This window comes from Podarcis liolepis (assembly GCF_965112155.1).
Source record: "Podarcis liolepis genome assembly, chromosome: Z".
NCBI classification, from domain to species: domain Eukaryota; kingdom Metazoa; phylum Chordata; class Lepidosauria; order Squamata; family Lacertidae; genus Podarcis; species Podarcis liolepis.
Genome location: NC_139570.1, coordinates 19,657,475 through 19,684,511, shown reverse-complemented (window position 1 = coordinate 19,684,511; position 27,037 = coordinate 19,657,475). Strand labels below are relative to the sequence as shown.

Below are 27,037 nucleotides of genomic sequence, written 5' to 3'. Positions count from 1 at the left end.
TGTTTTTTAAATATATACATGGGGCTTTTTTGCAAAGAAAAGCATTTTGTGCGTGCACACAATAGAGAATCAACCAGGCTGGCAAGCAAGGGGCAGTATTGATCTCTCTCTCTCGAAGTTGCTTGCTTGCCTCTCCCGCCTTAAGGAAGAAATCTCGCCCTTCTGCAAATCCCTGCTGGTTTCTCCTCCTTCATGGCCATGAAAGGAATCAGCCCCGTCAGATCAGTCAGGATCTGCTAGGAAGCAAGCTGTGTGCTGCCTCTCTGATCAGAGCCTCACCATCACCCAGGGAACGAACAACAGAACGAAGCCCCTCGGCCAATGACTCCTGCCAAAAAATATGCACATTATACCTTGCGGCACAAAGGTAGCCATCGCATGGAAACACCTTCACGTTGCTCTTTGTGGCTTACATTTTGCCTGTGTCACTTGTAAGTGCTCCAGCCTTCACACTTGGTCAATTTTGTACTGCCCTTACAAATTTTGCAACTGTGATTGTAGTGATCATCTTTCTAAAATTTAAACATTGCATGTTTTAGCACAGTTTCTGTATGCACATCAGCTATATGTAATAAAGAAATCATCATCAACATCAACATCTTTATACCCCACCCATTTAGCTGGCTTTCCCAAGGGACTCTGGGGGGCTTACAGCATATCTAAAAACATCCAGCATTAAAAATCTCCTGATACACGGCTCAGGAGATAGAGAGTGAGAAGGAAGAGAAGGCAGGAAGGGTAACCATGTCAGACCACTAACTCCTCGAAATACAAATGTCTTCCAGGTAGATTGCCCATAAATTCCACCCTTGGTCCAACAAGGTTACCTCTTCCATGCTTAGCTAATCTGTTCCTCCTTCCCTCTCTGAGGAAAAATACCTATACCTTTTCCCCATACAAATGTTTAACTTTAACATATAATATACACACTAATATAAGCAACATCAAAATACCAAAAAACGAGTATTATCACAGGGTGCCAAGCCAAATTTAAAATGTAGGTCGTGGTAAGGCTCTATCCTGAAAAGCTGTCCCACCAATGGTGTGTGATTCAATCCTGAATATCCTGAGTGACTCTTCTTAGCTTGGCTTGTTTTGCTACGGCAATATTAGTACTTTGCATTATGACACATTCCAAGTTTTTCCGCATTTTTCATGTACTTTCTCATTCCTTTTCTCCAAGCAGACTGAATCCCTCGCAAACACCCCATCTGATACCGGCAGCCACACAACTCAAACCCTGCCAGCACTGAACTTTTCAGTTACTTCAACCACTCCACATTTGCTGAGGGTGCATTTGCATTCCTCTCAGCCAGGAATGCCTCCTTCAGGAGGTACAATGACACCATTTGCAGCCACTGGAATCAGCCAGCCAGTGATCCACAAGAGCCAGATTCTGGACTTGAAGAATCCCAAGCACATTTATCTGGATTTTTCATTCTCTCTGCAAGAGGAGAGAAGTGAAAGGCAGTGCTGCATCTGGCGCAGTCATTAGGGAGGTGCATTCAGGGATTTAACAACAAAAAAGAGGAAGGGATCCTAACAGCCAGAAAGGGTGCTCTGCTTGGAAAGCAGCAAAGAGCTGGCTGCTCCGTCCTTTCCTGCTTCTGCTGCTGGTTTTGGGTTTGCTGGAGAAATATCAAATACTATTATATACAACCCTTTATTTCCCTGCTTCTCTCCCTCCCCCCCCCCCACCTTCCCTTCAGAAATGCAGTGGCAAAGGTCTAAATTAAAACCCCAGGATGAAGCGCAAACCTCAACCCCTCAGGCCATGTGTTGTTAACTAAGTTTAGAGTCAGTGGAAATATTTGCTACTTTAATGGTACTATTTTCCTAATATAGAATTACAGGGGTTTGCACAGTTTCTGGGCTTTTCTACACCAAGTATGATTTATTCCTCCTTTATTATATTTATTCCTCTCACCATAACAGGTTTCCAAACAAATAAACAACTTTTAACCAAGAAGAAGCAACCAGAATGATTGGCAACTCTAACCAGAGCAAACTAGAGCAAAATCCTCAGTTTTTTAAACCACATCTTAAGCCAGCCTATGGGACCAAACAATTAATTTGGCTCAGGGCACAGGCAGCCGAGTCGGGCATGCAACAGATTTGGATGAACACATCTAGGTCACATGGAGAATCTTGACCACACAGTGCCAAGGAAATGGGACTGGCCAGCAAGGCAAAGCTGGAGGAGAAATTGGAATGTTAACCCCCCCCCCCAAAAAAATCTGGGTCAAACTGGTGGAGACGATAGCGGTGGGGAAGCTACAAATATTATTGGAAAACACAGATAATTAAATGCATTCCCATGTAGGTTGAATCCTGGCCATGGAGGCTCAATCCACCCAATATTGAGAAGGCCAACATCTCCCTTTGGGTTGTTGTCATGGGGAAGCAAATGACAGCCACCATCAGCTGCAAGACACACACCATAGGTAGCCGAGCGGGAAATGCGACAGATGTGGAAGGCCTGAGAATATATTATGATGTGTCATGCTTTAGTTGGATCAGAGACTGGATTAAGTTAGATAATAGTGACATTTTAGACTTGGAGAGATGGAACAACAGATATGATTGGCATGTCTATCTAATTTACAACAAAGTGGTGGTACATAAATAATGTCTAAGTCATGTAATTAGAAATTCATTATATAAGGTCTGGGTGAGACATAGAAGGCTGTTAGAACCGAAAACACCATGGTGGGTCTCACCGTTAGAAGTAATATCAGTTAAAAAGAAAAATACGATCGGAAGAATGGCAACATACCAGGCGCTCCTTAAAGAGGAACAGGGCCAATTAAAACTAAGACCATACAAAGAGGTGACCCAATACTGCACCACATGGTTACAATATCACGAAAATGCCCAAATGTTCAATCAGGATAAAAAATAGGATTTGAAAAAGAAGAATGAAATTACAAAAAGTATTATTACAAAACTCAAAAAAGAATATATCCAAAATGTATAATTTATTATTAGATTTGGAGTTAAAGGATGAAGAAGTAAAACAAGTTATGACTAAATGGGCATGTGATATAGGATACGTAATTCGGCTGGACCAATGGGAGAAATTATGGCAATGTGATAATAAATTTACGGCATGTTATACAATGAGAGAAAATTTCATGAAAATGGTGTACCAATGGTACTTAACTCTGGTAAGATTGGCTAAAATTTACAAATTAAAATCAAATACCTGCTGGAGATGCAAAAAAGAAATAGGAACAATCTTTCACATGTGGTGGGAATGCTGACCTATTAAACAATTCTGGAATGAAATTTAGGAAGAAATCAAAAAGATGTTTAAAATATCTTTCAGTATAAGACCGGAGGCATTCCTTTTAGGTATAATCACAAACGATATTCCCGACAATCAAAGGAAAGTATTCCTTTATGCAATGACAGCTGCCAGGATGCTTATAGCAAAAAACCGGAAAGGGAGAAAAATTCCATCAATGAAAGAATGGCAAATCAAATTTTGTGAATATATAAATCTGGCAAGACACACAGCATTCATAAGGGGACAATCAGACCAGAAATTATTAAAAGAATGGGGATGTGCTAAAGAGTATATGAAAAAACACTGTTCTGGAGTAAGTTTATCGGTATGTAATGAATGATGCTTTACAGGGTTAAAGTACAAAGATGGAAGTAATCTACATTAGACACAACAATACAGTAAGAGTAAAAATTTTGAGATCTTAGAACAAAGGAAGGAAGTCAATATGTGTAGATGTATGTATTCATTAGATTAGAAGGATGATATGGTTTTATTAGTAGATGTATGCTTTTTTGTCTTGTTTTTTACTTTGTTTTTCTTTCTTTTTTGTATGTTTTGTTTTTCTTTCTTGTTTATACAGTATTATTTTGGATTTAATATTTGTAATTTTTCTTACAAAAGCATAGGTCTCTCATGAGACTGCTTGTTGAGATTGCAGTGTTCTTCTAGGGTTAATGCTAAGTGGGTTATATTGTGCCTTAATTGTAATGCTATTTAAAGATATATTTATTTTGAAAGTTGTACTATGCTGCACTCTAAAGAAAACAACTTTAAATGTGAAACTGTAAAATTATTTTTCATCTCATGGTATAAGTTATTTAGTAGGTTTAGCTACAGTATAGAAATATTAACCTAATCAACTAAAATGCTGAAACGGGTTTATTTAAATTATGTTAGTACTCTTTTTATAAGGGTACTTTCAATACTTTTTTTTAAAGCTTTTGATCTTAAAAATGCTAGTTTATACAATGATTTTGCATTGAAAATAAAATGTTTTTTTAAAAAAACATAAAAGAATTATTGGAAAACACAGATAATAAAATGCATTCCCATCTGGGTTGAATCCTGGCCATGGAGGTTCAATCCATCCAATATTGAGGGGGCCAACATCCCCCGTTGGGTTGTTGTCATGGGGAAGCAAATGACAGCCACCTTCAGCTGCAAGAGACACACGCCATAGGGAGCCGAGCGGGACATGTGACAGATGTGGAAGGACACATCTCGGTCTCATCAAGATATATAACTTCACAGAGAAGTGGGACTGGCAAGGGAAATGGCCCGCTGGTCGTGGATGAGGGAGAAGAATGGGAAACATTCAATGTATCCATCTGTAGATCATTTGCATGCTGCAGGGCTTCATACAATGTTTCTACACCAATAAACAAAACATAAATAAAAAGTTTTTTTCATGGTAACATTAGCATTGTATACAGAAACAATGGGTTTCTTTCATATCTTGAAGTATTGGTTTATTTAAGGTAGTTGTACCTTGAGCTTGTTTGAAGGTTCTAGCAGGGGTGCGCAGCTATCGTATACCCTTGACTCCTTCGATCTGGGATGGTCCTCCTCTTCCACCGAGAGCGAGGCTTCGGGAGGGACGCACATGGAGCAGTGAGGGAGGAAGGGGACACCCGCCTAGCCAGCCAGATCAGCCGAATCAACCCTGGTGATCAATGGGGTGACAGATGTCGCCGCCAGATCGCCGTCACATCTTTCCCTCGACTCCCCCTCCACGTTGGCGAGGCAGTGGGAAGGACGGAGCTCGGCGCCACCGCCGCAGCCAGCGGCCCTAGCTGTGGCAGAAGCAGCAGCTCGGTCATGGGAGAGTTTCATTCAGCGCGTGGAGGGAGCCCCGCGCGCGACAGCTTAGCGGGCTGCAGTGCTGCCATGCCCGCTCAGCGGTTTGCCGCCTCGTCTCCCCTTTCCGCGGGAGCTGAGACTTCCATGTCCTTGATTGAGAAGAAAGAAGCCAGCAGAGCGGGATTAATAGAGGATTGTTTCTGGTGGTCTTCTTATACAAAGGCTGCCTTCGAGGGTGGGGGAAGAAGGAAGAAAAAAACACCGTGCTTATTTAATGAGCTGTGAAATGAAGCGCTGCTGCTGCTAACCTCGCAATTCATCTGCTATTCATTGTGCTTAATATACATGTTTCTGCACTGTGCATTTAGAAAACATAGAGATAGAAAAAGCTAAAACTTTTTGCAGCTTGATTGCCTCCAAATGGCAGAAAATTCAGAGTGCTCCTTGCAGGCGTGTCTTAAACTTTAATACCATGGGGCTCCAACCATTTGTGCCATATGACCAAGTAAGGCATCTTTCCAACTGCAGCAGCCCCATTTCCTTTGTAAAAGATGGAGAAAACACAGTTCCATGGCAAAACAAGTTCTTTGTAAAAGATTTCGGGCTATTATCCTGCCCAACCCTGCTGTAGATCACCTCATGAAAGCTTTCGGCTAAATATCTAATGACATCCCCAAAGACAAGAAAGATCTACTCCTTTACACAACAACAGCTGCCAGAATATTGATTGCAAAAAAAAAAAAAATCAGGAAGGGGGAGAATATCCCATCACTATCAAAATGGCAAAACAAACTCGGCGAGTTTGCAGAAATGGCAAAATTGACGGCAATTATTACAGGCCACCCAAATCAGAGAATAATTAGAGAGTGGAATGGAGTAAAGAAATACATGAAAAAATATGGTTCCGGAATTGAAATATTAATAGAGAATGTGTAAAACATGCAAGGGTAGCAAGAAAATAATAGAATCAACTGAATAATTATTAAATTATAACAACACAAAAAGATGGAAGTAAAATATTGAGATCACACATGGGTGACGGGGAGTGGGGGTATATTGGAGCCTATACTATTATTTATACTATAATTTGTTAATTGTGTTGTATTTACATACGACAAATGGAAGCCTAGAGTATTTAGATATATTTTAATTTAGGTAATCGATGTAATAGGTTTAAGTTAGAAAATGAATATGGATTTTGAATTTGATCTTTGTAAAAAAAAAAAATGGCTTTGAAAGAAAAAAGAAAAAGAAACCATTTGCAGCCACTGGAATCTGCCAGCAAGTGATCCACAAGAGCCAGATTCTGGACTTGAAGAATCCCAAGCACATTTATCTGGCTTTTTCATTCTCTCTGCAAGAGAAGAGAAGTGAAAGGCTGTGCTACATCTGGCGCAGTCATTAGGGAGGTGCATTCAGGGATTAATTCACAAAGAAGAGGAGGAGATCCTAACAGCCAGAAAGGGTGCTCTGCTTGGAAAGCAGCAAAGAGCTGGCTGCTCCATCCTTTCCTCCTCCTCCTTCTCCTGCAAATGGAGGCCTGCAGCAAGGTGGGCCGACTTCTCGGCTTCGTCATGGCTGCCATGGCGCCACATTCACCACATTCTTCCTGCCCTGCTGGTCCACGTGGCCATTTGCCGAGGGGTGTTTTCTGCAGCCCCCCCCATCCCACCCCCCTTCCTCTATGCTAGGTAAATAGAATTGCAGGATTTCCCACAGTTTCTGTACAGATATCAGCTATGTGAATGCTTCAGCCCTCTTCTATATCAAGATGGATTCCCTTGCAAACATGCCTTCAGGTGGTACAGCCACACAGTTCCGACCCTGCCCTTAATGAACTTTTCAGTTACTGCACACACTCCAAATTTGCGGAGGATGCACCTGTGTTACTCGCAGCCGGGTATTCCCAAACCCCTCAACACAAGGGTCCTTTCTCCTTTTCTGCATCACGATTCAATCCCTTGCCAACACCTTACCAGAAGATGCAGCCACACAACTCAGACCTTATATAATCCATGGATGAAATATAAATATCTCCTAGAACCTACAAGCCCTTGGTGCATTTCACCCATCGAAGCCTTTGGCTTGAGAAAGAAAAACATGAAGGGAAATTGGGCAACATATAAAATGTTATTGGGGGGAAATTAATAAATTAAGAGGAAAGGACTTTGACATCCATATATATAAATGTATAATCTGCTCCACAATTCACACTCTGCCATCAAAGAACTTTTGTCTCACTTAAAACACTCAACCTTTTCTGAGGATGCACACCTCAGAACACATAGGGACAGAGGAAGCTAAAAGATTCTGCAGTTTGATTGCTCCCAAACGGCAGAACATTTAGAGTGCTCCTTGCAGGCGTGTCTTAAACTTTAATACCATGGGGCGCCAACCATTTGTGCCATATGACCAAGCAAGGCATCTTTCCAACTGCAGCAGCCCCATTTCCTTTGTAAAAGATGGAAAAAACACAGTTCCATGAAACAACAGGTAATGTAGTGTGAAAGAAACATTGCGAGGGGGACAGAAGCCCTAACAGAATAATCAGGTACACCAAAACAATAATCAACCCTTCTAAATACAGCCTATGGCACAAAACCATTCAATGTATAATCTCCTCCACAATTCACACCCTGCCATCAAAGAACTTTTGTCTCACTTAAAGCACTCAACCTTTTCTGAGGATGCACACCTCAGAACACATACGGACAGCGGAAGCTAAAAGGACAGGCCAGTGACTTCTGTCTTGCAAGTAAATTTTTCAGATGACCCAGACCTTTTCTCAAAAGGGGGGGGAAGAGGAAGAAAGATGGAGGAGAAACTGGAATGTTAATACCCCCCTCCAAATCTGGGGCAAACTGGTGGAGACAATAGCAGTGGGGAAGCTATGTAGAAAATCTTATTTTTTATAAGCCCCCGATTTCCCCCCAGCATAACTAATTTTAATCTGTCTTTGGCTTTCTGTAAATTTAATTACCCAAAGTGTATTTCTACATATATAGCAGGAGACCAAAACACTGGAAAGAAAATACAGTCTTGAAGAAACTAGGAAATTAATTGTGATGACTATGTTGGATTTCTATTTCTTTTGTTGAGTCAGAGTACTACAATCAAGTGCTAGCATATAACTTAGGATGCTTCTAGATTCCATGTTCTGTTTTTTGTGAAGCTCATTGTGTTTAACACAATGTGACAAATCAGGTAAAGACTGTTAACCTTTTTTTTCTGGTGCTGTCAGAGTGTATGCTTTTGCACATTTGAAGTGCAGCCTGAAAGCAAATTATTTATATAATAAATTACCCTCTCCCCTCCAAATCTGGGGCAAACTGGTGGAGACAATAGCGGTGGGGAAGCTACAAGAATTATTGGAAAACACAAATAATAAAATGCATTCCCCTCTGGGTTGAATCCTGGCCATGGGGGCTCAATCCTCCCAATATTGAGGGGACCAACATCTCCCGTTGGGTTGTTGTTATGGGGAAGCAAATTACAGCCACCATCAGCTGCAAGAGACACACGCCATAGGTAGCGGAGCGGGACATGGAACAGTGAGGATGTGGATAACCAAGAATGGAGCTCTCTGAACGAGAAGCGGAAGATGCTGGCTGGCCAGCACGAAGACGCCCGCGAGCTGAAGGAGAAACTGGACCGGCGAAAGCACGTGGTCTTGGACATCCTACGCAATTACCTCTCGGGGGAGCAGCTCCGAGACTACCAGCATTTCGTGAAGATGAAATCTGGAACAGCGCGAGCTGGCCAACAGGATCAAGCTAGGGCAGGAACAGGTCAAGTGCCTTCTGGAGAGCCTCCCCACGGACTTCGTGCTTAGCAGCAGAAAGGGAGCAGAGCCTCTATCAGCCACCGGGACCAGCCGACCTCCCGCACCAGCATCTTCGCTCTGACCCTTCCAGACGCGGCTGCATCAAACCTTTTCTTCTCAGAATTATTTAATCAGAAACTTCTTTTAACTTTTTTTATATAAAAAAAAAGAATTGAGGGAGGATTAAATTATTATTATTTAATTAATGGTGGGGTGTGGGGGGGGGGAATAAACAGCACGGAAAGATTTCTTTTTCTTCTTCGTCTTCTCCCGGAGATCACGATTTAAATCTGTTTGGAATACATTGGATTCTTGTGGCCAAGCACGATGCAGAAGAGACTGGCAGCAGGTTCTACGAGGGAGGTCAGTAACTAATTATAAATAAACTAAAGCTCTCCCTGCTGAAGGAGTCTTGCCCCCCTTCAACATGTACGTAGGGGGGAAATGGTTAAATGTTGTGTGTTTTTTTGTACTTCACAAAGGAAAAGGAAAAGAGGAACACCCTCGCCCCCACCCACCCCCAAAAAAACCCATAGTCACACACCATATCTAAATAAAGGACTAGCCGGAAAAGCTACAGGCCAGGATCCAAGGCTGCTTGCATGCAGAAAGATGTACTTGGTGAATGTCAGCCCAGACGTTGGATGTGGGTGCAGTTTGGGCATCTCATTTTCCCTGGGCAAGGATCCCCAGTCAGAGTGCTATGGCTCTGTCCTTTTTCTCCCTCTCCCCTGCATGGTGGGATCCAGTGCAGGTCCATGAGCAGGGTCCCCCCCCCCCCGTGTACCATCCAGGTGGTCACTGGATTGCAGCTTTTTATCTCTCTCAGTGCCCAGTGAATGTTGCCAGTAAGTGACATTTCCACGAAAGCGTTGCACAGCAAAATCCCGTCTTCCAGATCTGCAGTGCGAAGCAGCCGCCGTTGGAACAAGCACTTGTGTGAACCAAACAACTAAGGAGTCAACGTGAAACTGAAGCAAAGAGATACTTCCTCCTTGAGACTCTCTCTTGGGCTCTGTGATATTATTATTTTTTTAAAAAAGAAAAACAGTAACAAGAGAAAGCCTGCAAACTTATTTGAATGACTTCTTGAGGTGGTTCATTGAATGTCCTTATTTATAGATTGCTGGAAACGGAAACGGAGAAAATAAATTCTTCATGCTCCTGCTATTTGCAGAATCTAATGATTTGCAGAATCTAATGAAAATTAATAAATTAAGAACTTTGAAATCCATATATATTTGGCAGACTAGCTCCAATACTTCCAAATGAATGAAAGACAAGAAAAATGGGGTTTCCTGGAGAAATATCAAAATGACTGGGAAAGGCTGTGGAGGGAAATGCATGTTATAAGGGGGCGGTGAAGAAGGAGGGAAGAGAAGGAAGCGCTGTCCTGTTCTCAGATTGGGGACAGCCTCCCACCTCCTTCTTCCCAACCTGTGGAAGGACCAGACTCAAATTCCTCACCTCTTGACCCCTCAGCAAACGTCCAAGCTACAACCCCAGGGTGAAGTGCAAACCTCAACCCCACAAGTCATGTGCCCTTAACTAAGTTATACAGTCAGAGGCTGCTATCTAAAGAAGTATCTCCCATTTCTAGGAAGGCCACTTCAACTTCATCTAGCGCTCGGTCACTTTCTTCACTGTCTTCCCACTGCTCCTGGGCAAGCTCTACGGGCTCGCTGACATCCCTGAGGTCCATAGACTATGCTGCCAACCACAGGACAGACTATTTCTGCAATCTGAACGAGGATGGGGAATTCCACTACTCTGTCGTCCGGTCCAAGCTGAATCACATGGTTTCCAGGCTGTCTAGGAGGGGCAATGCGGCAGAAAACGACATAGGCTGCCGCCCAGTGAGGTGCAACTTAAAGCCTAGGCAGCGGATCAGCAAGAGCCTCATAAACCTCAGAGACTTTGCACTGTATTCATCAAATGACTGCTTCTGAGAAATGGGATCGTGAGAGCTGGCACACATTACTGCCATACACGGGGTGCTTCTGGCTTGGTGGTGGTTGTTTTTTTAACTTGGCTGCCCAGCCATCTTGGTGATACTGCAAGCCTTTCTCAGGCTTTGCCGTGCCATGGAGAAGAATGGTTTGGAATGCCAACCAATATGCACATTATACCTTGCGGCACAAAGGTAGCCATCGCATGGAAAGACCTTCACGTTGCTCTTTGTGGCTTACATTTTGTGTGCGCCAGTTGTAAGTGCTCCAAGCTTCACACTTGGTCAATTCTGTACTGCCCTTACAAATGTTGCTTTCTAGTGCTTTTTTAGTCTAAGAAATCATGGGGTGACTTGGTTTTACCAAGGGACGATAATATTAGCTGTTTAGTTTGTTTAAAAAACCGCTAGGGCCTCTCTTTTTTTGTCCCAGTATAGGAGCATAGAAAAATATTTTCATTGTATGACCCTGTAGCCGATGGCCTGATAACAGATGGCTAACAAAAGACAATGACAAAAACAATGTGCAGTGACTCGTAACTTTTCCAACAGCCATGGCCATATCTTAGGGCTCCTTTTAAAATTGTTTTTAGTGAAATCACTGCCGTTTGTGGTGTGAATGTGGCTGTTCACCTATGTAGGTGCCTTGTTCAATGAGCTGACAAGGCTGAAACCGGCTCTCATTTCTCTCTTCACTATTCCCCTTATGAAAATCACCAGATTGAAATTGACCATTCTTGTGAACTAAATTCCACCCAACATTGGGGGGATCTTTTTTTAAAAAAACTATTGGGTTGATGGCACAGTGAATGCAATCAACCGAGTGTGATCCAGCAGTAGCTCCTATACAGAAGTCCGCTGTCACTTAGATCAGTGACTAGGCACCATGCAAAAAGAAAGGGTTTGCAACTGTGATTGTAGTATTCACCTTTTAAAATATAAACATTGCAAGTCTTTGCACAGTTTCTGTATGCACATCAGCTATATGTATAAATAAATTATCATCATCATCATCATCTTTATACCCCACCCATTTGGCTGGCTTTCCCAAGGGACTCTGGGGGGGCTTACAGCATATCTAAAAACATCCCGCATTAAAGATCTCCTGATTCACGGCTCAGGAGATCGAGAGGGAGAAGGAAGAGAAGGCAGGAAGGGTAACCATGTCAGACCACTAACTCCTCGAAATACAAATGTCTTCCGGATAGATTGCCCATAAACTCCACCCTTGGTCCAACACGGTTACCTCTTCCATGCTTAGCTAATCTGTTCCTCCTTCCCTCTCTGAGGAAAGAAACCTATACCTTTTCCCCATACAAATGTTTAACTTTAACATAGAAAATACACACTAATATAAGCAACATCAAAACACCAAAATCCAGTATAATCACAGGGTGCCAAGCCAAATTTAAAATGTTGGTCATGGTAGAGCTCTATCCTGAAAAGATGTCCCACCAATGGTGTGTGGTTCAATCCTGAATATCCTGAGTGACTCTTCTTAGCTTGGCTTGTTTTACTACGGCAATATTAGTACTTTGCAGAATGACACATTCCAAGTTTTTCCGCAATCTTCATGTACTTTCTCATTCCTTTTCTCCAAGCAGACTGCATCCCTCACACTTATTATTATTTTTAAAGCTCTGAACACTCAGATTCTTCATGCTAATTTACTGGTCAGGAGATTTCTTACTCAAATCGCACACTTCCAACATTGCAACAGCTTGTGACAAATGTGGACTGATCTGTCGTTTGCTCAGAAATAAGGGCAACAAAAAAACAACAACTTTACATATATGCAGCTTGTATGTATATTTTGGAATATAGTTTTTTAACAACCTTTTTTGGGGTGAAGTATGGGGTATATGGGAACCAATAATATCATTTATAATATAATCTGTTGATTGCATTGTATTTACATGCAGCAAAGGGAAGCCTAGTGCAATTAGATATATTTTAATTTAGGTAATCTATGTAATAGGCTTGTGTTAGAAAATGAGTATGGATTTTGAATTTGATGTTTGTTTGCAAATGACTGTCACCATCAGCTGCGGGAAGCCCAGGGCCATGTTAGCAGCAAGGGACATGCGACAAATATGAATGGCCACGCCTGGCAGGAGAGGCGAAGATGGAGAAGACGGAAGGGGAAACATTTGATTTTATCTATTTGCATACTGCAGGGCATCATAACAGGTTTCCAAACAAATAAACAATTTTTAACGAAGAAGACGGATTTAGTGTAGAGCACAGACAGCCGAGTGGAACGTATGACAGATGTGGATGAACACATCTTGGTCACACTGAGGAATTTCACTACAAAGAGCCAAGGAAATGGGACTGGCTAGCAAGGCAAAATGGAGGAGAAATTGAAACTGGCTGAAGAAGAAAGAGCCAGGCATATCTGGCGGAGCTAGAGGAGGAGGAGAACAAGATCCTGGGTGCTTTTGAGCAGATGCGCAACTTCCTGGAGGAGCTGCATCGCTTTTGGCTGACCGAGCTGGAGGATCTGGAGAAGGAGATGAAGAAGACAAAGGAAATAAATATTGCCAAGCTCTCGGAGGATATCGCCGGTCTCGGTGTGAGACGCACAGAAATGGAGAAGAAGTGCCACCTGCCCGCTATTGAGTTCCTGAAGGGCATCGGGACTATGGTGACCAGGTTTCAGGAGTTGAAAAGAAGGCGGACACTGCTGGGACTCTCTCCAGGCATGGAAGAGAGACTCATAATTTACACTCAGAAAAAATCATTTCTGAAGGATACCATGGAGAAATGCAAAGGGCTACCAATGCAGGCACTGAACAAAGTGAGTGTCACTCTGGAGCCAGTAACAGAACACCCTTTTCTTGTTATAACCTGAAGAGTTTGAGAAGAAGAAGAAAGGCAGGACGCACTGGACAACCCTGGGAGCTTCGACAGCATGCTCTACGTGCTGGGCCATGCAAAATTCACCTCAGGAAGATATTGGTGGGAGGTGGTGGTGTAAGAGGAGGAGGAGGAAAGGGAATGGGACACCTGGGGAAGTTGAGGGGTCTTTGGGTGGGGGGAGAACTGGATCTTATTTCATCCTTTTCTCTTCTTATGTTTAAGATGATTATGCTGATTTTAACATTGTATGACTGTAAAACCCAATTTAAAAAAATTAAAAAGGAAGAGGAAGAGGAGGAAAACTACCGCTCAACTTTATGATCAGTGAAAATATTTGCTATTGCAAAGGTAGCATTTCTGTTTTTAAAATATATACATGGCCATGAAAGGAATCAGCCCCACTCATATCAGTCAGGATCTGCTAGGAAGCAAGCTGTGTGCTGCCTCTCTGATCAGAGCCTCACCATCACCCAGGGAACGAACAACAGAATGAAGCCCCTTGGCCAGTGACTCCTGCTGCAAAGGCCTTCAATAAAATGTGATGAGTCTTCCCAAAACAAAAAAACCACAGCCCGGCTCAGGAGGAGCTCAAGAACCTCCTTTACAACATGAATGACTGCTATTCCAAGCTGCGCGAACTGGTGCCGAGGATCCCGCAAGGCACGAAAGTCAGCCAAGTGGAAATCTTGCAGCACGTTATCGACTAGATCTATGACCTGCAGATCGTGTTAGAGGAAGGGGCAAAGAAGGGGCAAGATCCTCCCGCAGCCGAGACTTCCCTACTCTCTTTAAAAGCTGCAGAGCGGGCATCCGAACTTTGCTCAAAAGAGGAGAGGAATCTCTGCCACTAACCTCTTAAAACAGACTGCAAGTGTGGGATCCTGGCAGTTGGTTCTCTCCAGTGAGACAGGAAATAGAAGAGAGAGAGAGTAAAGACCTGAATAGTGGAAAGGATCAGATGTTTTAACCCCGTGCATCCAGTAATGAAGAGACCACCATCTTTCTCTTCCAGATAAACTGTAGAACATGGGTCTGGCCAGCCAGTTGCTGATGTCTTGACTGGTCTTCCAGAAACAACTTTCTGCCAACTTTCTGGAGTGAAGGAATAAATGAAAAAATATGGTCCCGGAATTCAAATGTTAATAGAGAATGTGTAAAACATGCAGGGGTAAGCAAGAAAATAATAGAATCAATTGAATAATTATTAAATTATAACAACACAACAAGATGGAAGAAGTAAAATATTGGGATCACACATGGGTGAAGGGGAGTGGGGGTATATGGGAATCTAGAATATCATTTATAATATAATTTGTTAATTGTGTTGTATTTACATACAACAAATGGAAGCCTAGATTATTTAGATATATTTTAATTTAGGTAATCTATGTAATAGGCTTATATTAGAAAATGAATATGTATTTTGAATTTGTTGTTTGTAAAAAAAAATGATTTTGAAAGAAAAAAAATGGATTTTTCATTCTCTCTGCAAGAGAAGAGAAGAGAAGAGAAGAGAAGAGAAGAGAAGAGAAGAGAAAGGCAGTGCTACATCTGGCGCAGTCATTAGGGAGGTGCATTCAGGGATTAATTCACAAAAAAGAGGAGGGGATCCTAACAGCCAGAAAGGGTGCTCTGCTTGGAAAGCAGCAAAGAGCTGGCTGCCCTGTCCCTTCCTGCTCCTCCTCCTCCTTCTTCTTCGTCTTCTGCTGCTGCTAATGAGACCTGGAGAAAAGCAGGCCGAGTTCCCGGCTTCGTCATCGGTGCCATTTGCAGAAGGGTGGTTTCCGCAGATCCCCCTTCCTATATAGTATGTAAATAGAATTACAGGATTTCCCACAGATTCTGCTTTCCTTTTCATAGCTGCTGCTCAAGTACTATCTTTCCTTTGAAATAAAAAATTGCAGGTTTCTCCACAGTTTGTTTACATACATCAGCAATATGTATGCTTCAGCCTTTCCTACACCAATATGGATTCCTTTCCAAACATGCCTTCAGGTGGTACAGCCACACAGTTCACACCCAGCCTTTAATGAACTTTTCAGTTACTGCACACACTCCAAATTTGCGGAGGATGCACCTGTGTTACTCGCAGCCGGGTATTCCCAAACCCCTCAACACAAGGGTCCTTTCTCCTTTTCTGCATCACGATTCAATCCCTTGCCAACACCTTACCAGAAGATGCAGCTACACAACTCAGACCTTATATAATCCATGGATGAAATATAAATATCTCCTAGAACCTACAAGCCCTTGGTGCATTTCACCCATCGAAGCCTTTGGCTTGAGGAAGAAAAACATGAAGGGAAATTGGGCAACATATAAAATGTTATTAGAGGGGGAAATAATTAAATTAAGAGGAAAGGACATTGACATCCATATATATTTGACAGGCTGGCTCCAATACTTCCAACTGAATGAAAGACAAGGAAAATAGGGTTTCCTGCAGAAATATCAAAACTAAAGGGAACTCTAATCCAGCCTAAAGGAAAATATCTATCTAAAATGTATAATCTGCTCCACAATTCACACCCTGCCATCAAAGAACTTTTGTCTCACTTAAAGCGCTCAACCTTTTCTGAGGATGCACACCTCAGAACACACAGGGACAGAGAAAGCTAAAAGAGTCTGCAGTTTGATTGCTCCCAAATGGCAGAACCTTCAGAGTGCTCCTTGCAGGCGTGTCTTAAACTTTAATACCATGGGGCTCCAATCATTTGTGCCACATGACCAAGTAAGGCATCTTTCCAACTGCAGCAGCCCCATTTCCTTTGTAAAAGATTTTGGGCTATTATCCTGCCCAACCCTGCTGTAGATCACCTCATGAAAGCTTTCGGCCAAATATCTAATGACATCCCCAAAGACAAAAAAAATCTATTCCTTTACACAACAACAGCTGCCAGAATATTGATTGCAAAAAAACTGAAGGGAGTGAAAATTCCATCAGTATTAGAATGGCAAAACAAAATCGACGAGTTTGTAGAAACGGCAAAATTGACAGCAATTATAAGAGGCCACTCAAATCAGAGAATAATTAGAGAGTGGGATGGAGTGAAGGAATAAATGAAAAAATATGGTCCCGGAATTCAAATATTAATAGATAATGTGTAAAACATGCAGGGGTAAGCAAGAAAATAATAGAATCAATTGAATAATTATTAAATTATAACAACACAACAAGATGGAAGAAGTAAAATATTGGGTTCACACATGGGTGAAGGGGAGTGGGGGTATATGGGAATCTATAATACCATTTATAATATAATTTGTTAATTGTGTTGTATTTACATACAACAAATGGAAGCCTAGATTATTTAGATATATTTTAATTTAGGTAATCTATGTAATAGGCTTATGTTAGAAAATGAATATGTATTTTGAATTTGATGTTTGTAAAAAAAAAATGATTTTGAAAGGAAAAAAAATGGATTTTTCATTCTCTCTGCAAGAGAAGAGAAGAGAAGAGAAGAGAAGAGAAGAGAAGAGAAGAGAAGAGAAGAGTAGTGAAAGGCAGTGCTACATCAGGCAGAGTCATTAGGAAGGTTCATTTAGGGATCAATTAACAAAAAAGAGGAGGGGATCCTAATAGCCAGAAAGGGTGCTCTGCTTGGAAAGCAGCAAAGAGCTGGCTGCTCGTCCCTTCCTCCTCCTCCTCCTCCTCCTAATGAGACCTGGAGAAAAGCAGGCCGAGTTCCCGGCTTCATCATCGGTGCCATTTGCAGAAGGGTGATTTCCGCAGCCCCCCACCATCCCACCCCCTTCCTCTATACTATGTAAATAGAATTACAGGATTTCCCACAGATTCTGCTTTCCTTTTCATAGCTGCTGCTCAAGTACTATCTTTCCTTTGAAATAAAAAATTGCAGGTTTCTCCACAGTTTGTTTACATACATCAGCAATATGTATGCTTCAGCCTTTCCTACACCAATATGAATTCCTTTCCCAACATGCCTTCAGGTGGTACAGCCACACAGTTCACACCCAGCCTTTAATGAACTTTTCAGTTACTGCACACACTCCAAATTTGCGGAGGATGCACCTGTGTTACTCGCAGCCGGGTATTCCCAAACCCCTCAACACAAGGGTCCTTTCTCCTTTTCTGCATCACGATTCAATCCCTTGCCAACACCTGACCAGAAGATGCAGCCACACAACTCAGACCTTATATAATCCATGGATGAAATATAAATATCTCCTAGAACCTACAAGCCCTTGGTGCATTTCACCCATCGAAAGCTTTGGCTTGAGGAAGAAAAACATGAAGGGAAATTGGACAACATATAAAATGTTATTAGGGGCGGAAATTAATAAATTAAGAGGAAAGGACATTGACATCCATATATATTTGACAGGCTGGCTCCAATACTTCCAACTGAATGAAAGACAAGGAAAATAGGGTTTGCTGGAGAAATATCAAAACTAAAGGGAACTCTAATCCAGCCTAAAGGAAAATATCTATCTAAAATGTATAATCTGCTCCACAATTCACATCCTGCCATCAAAGAACTTTTGTCTCACTTAAAGCACTCAACCTTTTCTGAGGATGCACACCTCAGAACACAAACGGACAGCGGAAGCTAAAAGGACAGGCCAGTGACTTCTGTCTTGCAAGTAAATTTTTCAGATGACCAAGACCTTTTCTCAAAAGGGGGGGAAGAGGAAGAAAGATGGGAGGAGAAATTGGAATGTTAATACCCCCTCCAAATCTGGGGCAAACTGGTGGAGACGATAGCAGTGGGGAAGCTATGTAGAAAATCTTATTTTTTATAAGCCCCCGATTTTCCCCCAGCATAACTAATTTTTATTTGGCTTTGGCTTTCTGTAAATTTAATTACCCAAAGTGTATTTCTACATATATAGCAGGGGACCAAAACACTGGAAAGAAAATACAGTCTTGAAGAGACTAGTAAATTAATTGTGATGACTATGTTGGATTTCTATTTCTTTTGTTGAGTCAGAGTACTACAATCAAGTGCTAGCATATAACTTAGGATGCTTCTAGATTCCATGTTCTGTTTTTTGTGAAGCTCATTGTGTTTAACACAATGTGACAAATCAGGTAAAGACTGTTAACAGCCACACAGTTCACACCCTGCCCTTAATGAACCTTTCAGTTACTGCACACACTCCAAATTTGCGGAGGATGCACCTGTGTTACTCGCAGCCAGGTATTCCCAAACCCCTCAACACAAGTGTCCTTTCTCATTTTCTGCACCCCAATACAATCCCTTGCCAATACCTTACCAAAAACACCTATACCTTTTCCCCATACAAATATTTAACTTTAACATAGAAAATACACACTAATATAAGCAACATCAAAACACCATTTCATCCTTTTCTCTTCTTATGTTTAAGATGATTATGCTGATTTTAACATTGTATGACTGTAAAACCCAATTTAAAAAAATTAAAAAGGAAGAGGAAGAGGAGGAAAACTACCGCTCAACTTTATGATCAGTGAAAATATTTGCTATTGCAAAGGTAGCATTTCTGTTTTTAAAATATATACATGGCCATGAAAGGAATCAGCCCCACTCATATCAGTCAGGATCTGCTAGGAAGCAAGCTGTGTGCTGCCTCTCTGATCAGAGCCTCACCATCACCCAGGGAACGAACAACAGAACGAAGCCCCTTGGCCAGTGACTCCTGCTGCACAGGCCTTCAATAAAATGTGATGAGTCTTCCCAAAACAAAAAAACCACAGCCCGGCTCAGGAGGAGCTCAAGAACCTCCTTTACAACATGAATGACTGCTACTCCAAGCTGCGCGAGCTGGTGCTGAGGATCCCGCAAGGCACGAAAGTCAGCCAAGTGGAAATCTTCCAGCACGTTATCGACTAGATCTATGACCTGCAGATCGTGTTAGAGGAAGGGGCAAAGAAGGGGCAAGATCCTCCCGCAGCCGAGACTTCCCTACTCTCTTTAAAAGCTGCAGAACGGGCATCCGAACTTTGCTCAAAAGAGGAGAGGAAACTCTGCCACTAACCTATCAGGAACCACCTTCGTTATCGGGGCCAGGTAGGGACCCCAAGATCTCCTGCAATGCTTTTGAAAAGTTTTTTGCAGATAAAGTCTGATTGAAAGTGATCCAAAACATGAAGGAAGAAATGGCTCGCCATCTGCACAAGTACCAAGACCTTCTGAATGTAAAGATGGCTCTTGATATTGAGATTGCCACTTACAGGAAACTGCTGGAGGGAGAAGAGAGCAGAATCACAATGCCCATTCTGACTTTTGCATCCCTGAACCTGAGAGAAACAAACTTTGAGTCTATCCAAATAGACACGCACTCCAAGAGAACACTTCTTATCAAGACTGTTGAAACTAGAGATGGAGAAGTTATCAATGACACTTCTCACCATGATGAACTGAAGAAAAGAAGAGCACATCTTCCTTGTGCCAAAATGAACCCTTAGCAATTTAGAATATTTGTTAGGAAAGCAGCAGCAGAGATATCCTCCCCTTATCTTGACTTATTTGCTTCCATTATAAGGGGGGAAGAGAAGCATGCATGTGTGAAAAGCAATGTTGTCCAATGAAATTTGATATTGTGTCATTCCAGGCCGACAGATTTTTGAAGAAAAATTCAATGGTGCATAGAATTTAAAGAGCTTCTTCCTGCCGCTCTCATTCACCGTGTTGAGTGTTGTGAGTGTGGTGGCTTGCATTGCCTTGGTTCGCCTCTCAGGGACCATCCAGTAGAGGACGGGACAAGCCATTCCTTGGACCTCAGCCAGGATCCAGGAGGAGTCCCCCCACCACCAGTGCTCTTCCAGTAGGGGAGAGTAGTGGATCCGGGTGCGCATGAAGGGCAGGGGCTCCTGAGACCTCTAGTCGTCTTTCGAATGGACAATGTTGAAACAGAGCTTTATCGAATGTCAATGCTGGTCTCTATGATCCCTATTGATAGTTGCTATGATTTCTTCATTCAGTGAGACTTGAAAATAAAGATATTTTTCACATCCAAAAAAACCAAGAAAAAGAAAAACATTTATTTGGATTTTCATTCGGACTGCAAAAGAAGAGAAGAAAGACACAGTGCTTCATCAGGCACAATCATTAGAGAGGTTCATTCAGGGATTAATTAACAAAAAAGAAGAGGGGATCCTAACAGCCAAAAAGGCTGCATCATATTCGTGTTTCGCAACCCTTTGGTGTGCCTGTCCCTCTCTGAAAAGCTTAGTACAAAAAATTGAAAAGCTTAGTACAAAAGAAAAGTTTATAGTGTGGATGCTCACCTATGTTGTTGCCTTGTTCAATGGCCTGACACTGCTGCAACTGGCTCTGATTTCGCTCTTCACTATTCCCCTTCTTAATGAAAAGCACCAGGGGGAAATTGACCATTCTTGTGAACCAGAATCTCAGAAATGCACTGGCAAAAGTCCCTAGTTAAACCCAGGGGTGGAGCGCAAACCTCAACCCCTCAAGTCAAGTTCTATAGTCAGTGTAAATCTTTGGTACTTCAATTGTAGTATTGTTATTTTTAAAATATAAAATTGCCAGTTTTCCCACAGTTTCTGTACGTACATCAGCTATATGTACGCTTTGCCCTCTTTCTATATGAGGATTGTCTTAGAAACACGCCATCAGGTGGTACAGCCACACAACTCAGGGCAGGGCATCATAACAGGCTTCCAAACAAATAAACAACTTTTAACCAGGAGGAAGGAACAAGAATGATCGGTAACTAGAGCAAAATCTTTAGTTTTATCTTCACATCTTAAGCCAGCCTATGAGACAAAACAATATATTTGGTGTAGAGCACAGATAGCCAAGTGGAACGTATGGCAGATGTGGATGAATACTTCTAGGTTACATTGAGGAATTTGACCGCAAAGAGCCAAGGAAATGGGACTGGCTAGCAAGGCAAAATGGGGGGGGGGGGTTGGAATTTTAATACCCCCCCCATTTGGGACAAACTGGTGGAGGTGATAGCGATGGGGCAGCTACAAGAATTTTTGCGGAAAAGGCGTTTGCAAAACAACTAAGGAAACAGTTCAAAGTAAAATATTTAGGACCAGCAAAAAACGATCTTGGTCAAGAGATCCAGTGAAGGAAGATTTTTGTTAAGTGAAAGAAAGACAATCATTGAAAGCAACAACATGCACAAATGGCTATAAATTTGGGAATTGTGTTGTATGATGTGTGAATACTTTTGAATATGTTTATAATACTGTATTCTGTTCGAATGAGAGGGGGTGTTAGGAATACATTCTTTAAGAAACAGATAAAAGTTCCTGGAGGCTTTAAAAAGGGTTCCAGAATTTTCTTTAGTGCCTAGGAGTGGCACTCTGGGATTGATTGGTGTCCACTGGTGGTGCAAATAAAGGGAGGAAGTTGCAGGCTGCAATGTCCGTAGAAGGACAGCACACTCACACCCAACACACACAACACACAACACACAAAAACTCTCAGAACACACGCTGACAACAAGGTTGGAAGTAAGACAATGTGTGCTGCTGATACTGTGAGTTTTGCTGTGTCAGGATTGTTAATTCCTGGACTGAGATTATACTATGCTGGAGATATAAAGAAGTAATTTAAATTTGCAGGGTCGCATTTAATTTGCCTTAAAAGGTGGAGAGAGAAATCTAGTATTTGCACTTAGCAAAAAAAGAAAAGATAAGAAATGGGGGGCGGGGGAAAGAGCAAACCCTATCGAAGGAAAATTGTGTATGTCCTGCAACTTTGTATAACAATAGCTTTAAAACGAATAAGTGGTTTATTAATAAAGAAAGTAAAAAAGAACACTATTTCTTTACCTTCTGGTAGAAAACCATTCTAATATTCTGTGTGTAAAAAGCCTCTGCATTATATTGTAATTTGATATTTTTGTAATTAAGACAAGAACCTTGTGCACTCTCAGAAAAAAGAACAAAAAAGAATTTAAAGAGCTTCTTCCTGCCGCTCTCATTCACCGTGTTGAGTGTTGTGATTGTGGTGGCTTGCATTGCCTTGGTCCGCCTCCCAGGGACCATCCAGCAGAGGGTGGGACAAGCCATTCCTGGGACAGTTCTTCATTCAGTAGGACTTGAAAATAAAGATATTTTTCACATCCAAAAAAACCAAGAAAAAGAAAAACATTTGAATTTTCATTCTGTCTGCAAAAGGAGAGAAGAAAGATGCAGCGCTTCATCAGGCACAATCATTAGAGAGGTTCATTCAGGGATAAATTCACAAAAAAGAAGAGGGGATTCTCCCAGCCAAAAAGTCTGCATCATATTTGTGTTTCGCAACCCTTTTGTGTGCCTTTCCCTCTCTAAAAAGCTTAGTACAAAAAATTGAAAAGCTTAGTACAAAAAAAAAAGTTTATAGTGTGGGTGTTCACCTTTGTTGGTGCCTTGTTCAATGGCCTGACACTGCTGCAACTGGCTCTGATTTCGCTCTTCACTATTCCCCTTCTTAATGAAAAGCACCAGGTTGAAATTGACCATTCTTGTGGCCAAAGTCCCAAGTTTAACCCAGGGGTGAAGCCCAAACCTCAACCCCTCAAGTGAAGTTCTATAGTCAGTGCAAATATTTGGTACTGCAATTGTAGTATTGTTCTTTTTAAAATATAAAATTGCAGGTTTTCCCACAGTTTCTGTACGTACATCAGCTATATGTACGCTTCTCCCTCTTTCTATACCAGGATTGACTTACAAACACGCCATCAGGTGGTACCGCCACAGAACTCAAACCCTGCAATTAAAGAACTCCTGTCAAGACACTTCTGAAGTGGCCTGCAAGTATTTCACTGAACTCCCAGTGCCCACTTTTAGAACAATGGCCACCTCCGGGACATGTGTGATTCCAGAAAGGCCATCAACTCAGTGTGATGCAGCAGCAGCTCCTATGCAGCCATCTGCTGTCACTTGGATCAGAGACAAGACAACATACAAGAAAAAGGTGTTTGCAACTGAGAACATTGGCTGGAACATGCCGGGTGTGCGTGGTTGCCTGTCTTCCCAGGCTCCTTATGCTCCCCATTTACTCCTCCTTGCCCTACAACTCTCATCATAACAGCTTTCCAAACAAATAAACAACTTTTAACCAAGAGGAAGGAACCAGAATGATTGGCAACTCAAACTATTAATTTGGCTCAGGGTGCAGGTAGCCGAGTGGGACATACGATAGATGTAGATGAACACATCTAGGTCACACTGAGAAAACTTGACCATACAGTGATAAGGAAATGGGACTGGCCAGCGAGGCAAAGATGGAGGAGAAATTGGAATGTTAACCCCCCCCCCCCAAATCTGGGGCAAACTGGTGGAGACGATAGCGGTGGGGAAGCTACAAATATTCTTGGAAAGCACAGATAATTAAATGCATTCCCATGTAGGCTGAATCCTGGCCATGGGGGCTGAATCCACCCAATATTGAGAAGGCCAACATCTACCTTTGGGTTGTTGTCATGGGGAAGCAAATGACAGCCACCCTCAGCTGCAAGACACACACCATAGGTAGCCGACATGCGACATGCAGGACATGCGACAGATGTGGAAGGCCTGAGAATATACTATGATGTGTCATGCTTTAATTGGATCAGAGACTGGATTAAGTTAGATAATAATGACATTTTAGACTTGGAGGGATGGAACAACAGATACGATTGGCATGCCTATCTAATTTACAACAAAGTGGTGGTACATAAAGAATTTCTAAGTCATGTAATTAGAAATTCATTATATAAGGTCTGGGTGAGACATAGAAGGCTGTTAGAACCGAAAACACCATGGTGGGTCTCACCGTTAGAAGTAATATCAGTTAAAAAGAAAAATACGATCGGAAGAATGGCAACATACCAGGCGCTCCTTAAAGAGGAACAGGGCCAATTAAAACTAAGACCATACAAAGAGGTGACCCAATACTGCACCACATGGTTACAATATCACCAAATTGCCCAAATATTCAATCAGGATAAAGCAATAGGATTTGAAAAAGAAGAATCAAAATTACAAAAAGAATTATTACAAAACTCAAAAAAGAATATAACCAAAATGTATAATTTATTATTAGAATGGGACTTAAAGGATGAACAAGTAAAAGAAGTTATGACTAAATGGGCATGTGATATAGGATACGTAATTCGGCTGGACCAATGGGAGAAATTATGGCAGTGTGATATTAAATTTATGACATGTTATACAATGAGAGAAAATTTCATGAAAATGGTGTACCAATGGTACTTAACTCTGGTAAAATTGGCTAAAATTCACAAATTAAAATCAAATACCTGCTGGAGATGCAAAAAAGAAATAGGAACAATGATTCACATGTGGTGGGAATGCCGACCTATTAAACAATTCTGGAATGAAATTTAGGAAGAAATCAAAAAGATGTTTAAAATATCTTTCAGTATAAGACCGGAGGCATTCCTTTTAGGTATAATCACAAACGATATTCCCGACAATCAAAGGAAAGTATTCCTTTATGCAATGACAGCTGCCAGGATGCTTATAGCAAAAAACCGGAAAGGGAGAAAAATTCCATCAATGAAAGAATGGCAAATCAAATTTTGTGAATATATAAATCTGGCAAGACACACAGCATTCATAAGGGGACAATCAGACCAGAAATTATTAAAAGAATGGGGATGTGCTAAAGAGTATATGAAAAAACACTGTTCTGGAGTAAGTTTATCGGTATGTAATGAATGATGCTTTACAGGGTTAAAGTACAAAGATGGAAGTAATCTACATTAGACACAACAATACAGTAAGAGTAAAAATTTTGAGATCTTAGAACAAAGGAAGGAAGTCAATATGTCTTTATGTATGTATTGATTAGATTAGAAAGATGATATGGTTTTATTTGTAGATGTATGCTTTTTTGTCTTGTTTTTTACTTTGTTTTTCTTTCTTTTTTTGTATGTTTTGTTTTTCTTTCTTGTTTATACAGTATTATTTTGGATTTAATATTTGTAATTTTTCTTACAAAAGCATAGGTCTCTCATGAGACTGCTTGTTGAGATTGCAGTGTTCTTCTAGGGTTAATGCTAAGTGGGTTATATTGTGCCTTAATTGTAATGCCATTTAAAGATATATTTATTTTGAAAGTTGTACTATGCTGCACTCTAAAGAAAACAACTTTAGATGTGAAACTGTAAAATTATGTATTCATCTCATGGTATAAGTTATTTAGTAGGTTTAGCTACAGTATAGAAATATTAACCTAATCAACTAAAATGCTGAAATGGGTTTATTTAAATTCTGTTAGTACTCTTTTTATAAGGGTACTTTCAATACTTTTTTTTAAAGCTTTTGATCTTAAAAATGCTAGTTTATACAATGATTTTGCATTGAAAATAAAATAATGTTTCTTAAAAAAAATAAAAGAATTATTGGAAAACACAGATAATAAAATGCATTCCCATCTGGGTTGAATCCTGGCCATGGAGGTTCAATCCATCCAATATTGAGGGGGCCCACATCCCCCGTTGGGTTACTGTCATGGGGAAGCAAATGACAGCCACCTTCAGCTGCAAGAGACACACGCCATAGGGAGCCGAGCGGGACATGTGACAGATGTGGAAGGACACATCTCGGTCTCATCGAGAGATATAATTTCACAGAGAAGTGGGACTGGCAAGGGAAATGGCCCGCTGGTCGTGGATGAGGGAGAGGAATGGGAAACATTCAATGTATCCATCTGTAGATCATTTGCATGCTGCAGGGCTTCATACAATGTTTCTAAACCAACAAACAAAACATAAATAAAAAGGTTTTTTTCATGGTAACATTAGCATTGTATACAGAAACAGTGGGTTTCTTTCATATCTTGAAGTATTGGTTTATTTAAGGTAGTTGTACCTTGAGCTTGTTTGGAGGTTCTAGCAGGGGTGCGCAGCTATCGTATACCCTTGACCGAAGAAGGGTGCACTCCTTCTATCTGGGATGGTCGTCCTCTTCCACCGAGCGCGCTGTCTGCAAGGAGGTAGATACATTTGAGGGACTGAGGCAGTTCCTGATTAAAGAACAGTTTCTTTTTGGGGCTATTATCCTGCCCAACCCTGCTGTAGATCACCTCATGAAATCTTTCGGCCTAATATCTAATGACATTCCCAAAGACAAGAAAAATCTATTCCTTTACACAACAGCAGCTGCCAGAATATCCCATCACTATCAGAATGGCAAAAAAAAAAAAAAAAACTCAGCAAGTTTGTAGAAATGGCAAAATTGAAAGCAATTATTAGAGGCCACTCAAATCAGAGAATAATTAGTAAGTGGGATGGAGTGAAGGAAAACATGAAAAAATATGGTTCCGGATTTGAAATATTAATAGAGAATGTGTAAAACGTGCAGGGTAAACAAGAAAATAATAATAGAAGCAAT

The 27,037-nt window shown here is 41.4% G+C and overlaps 2 pseudogenes across 2 annotated transcripts in view; one reads left to right on the top strand and one right to left on the bottom strand.

Moving 5' to 3' along the window:
* Positions 1-27,037, bottom strand: part of LOC310698058 (putative G-protein coupled receptor 34) — a 197,003-nt pseudogene that overhangs the window by 81,045 nt on the left and 88,921 nt on the right. The gene's annotated exons all lie outside the window — the stretch shown is intronic.
* On the top strand, positions 199-14,811 carry LOC310698086 (DNA-binding protein inhibitor ID-3-A-like; annotated as a pseudogene). The gene is made up of 2 exons: positions 199-306; positions 14,294-14,811. The product of its transcript is annotated as a DNA-binding protein inhibitor ID-3-A-like (transcript).